The sequence below is a fragment of the Apis dorsata genome, unplaced genomic scaffold, assembly GCF_000469605.1.
Source record: "Apis dorsata unplaced genomic scaffold, Apis dorsata 1.3 scaffold_92, whole genome shotgun sequence".
In the NCBI taxonomy this organism is placed as follows: Eukaryota; Metazoa; Arthropoda; class Insecta; order Hymenoptera; family Apidae; genus Apis; species Apis dorsata.
The window spans coordinates 184,002-184,233 of NW_006263390.1; the positions used below are offsets into that span (position 1 = coordinate 184,002).

The 232-nt window shown below is 50.9% G+C and overlaps 1 protein-coding gene across 1 annotated transcript in view; it reads left to right on the forward strand.

Annotated features, from left to right (window-relative positions):
- Nucleotides 1-232, forward strand: part of LOC116185062 (protein dachsous-like) — a gene marked incomplete at its 5' end in the record, with an annotated part of 18,909 nt that overhangs the window by 11,216 nt on the left and 7,461 nt on the right.

The following is a 232-nucleotide window of genomic DNA, read 5'->3' on the forward strand; positions in this document are numbered from 1 at the left end:
CCTACTTTTCCAATTCCTGGAAAACCTCTTGCCGGAAAATTGTTTCTCGCGGGGGCGGGAAATTCCGTTCGATCGATCCGTGGAAGAGGAACGAAGCGAGACGAAATAAAACGCGAGTTTAAAAACTGGTTTTTAGTGGACACGCGTTGTCTTGTTGCCCGTGTTCCAAACTCGAATTGACACCGCGCCGAGATAAAACGCGGGAAAGAGAGGGGGACGTGGAGCGTGACGA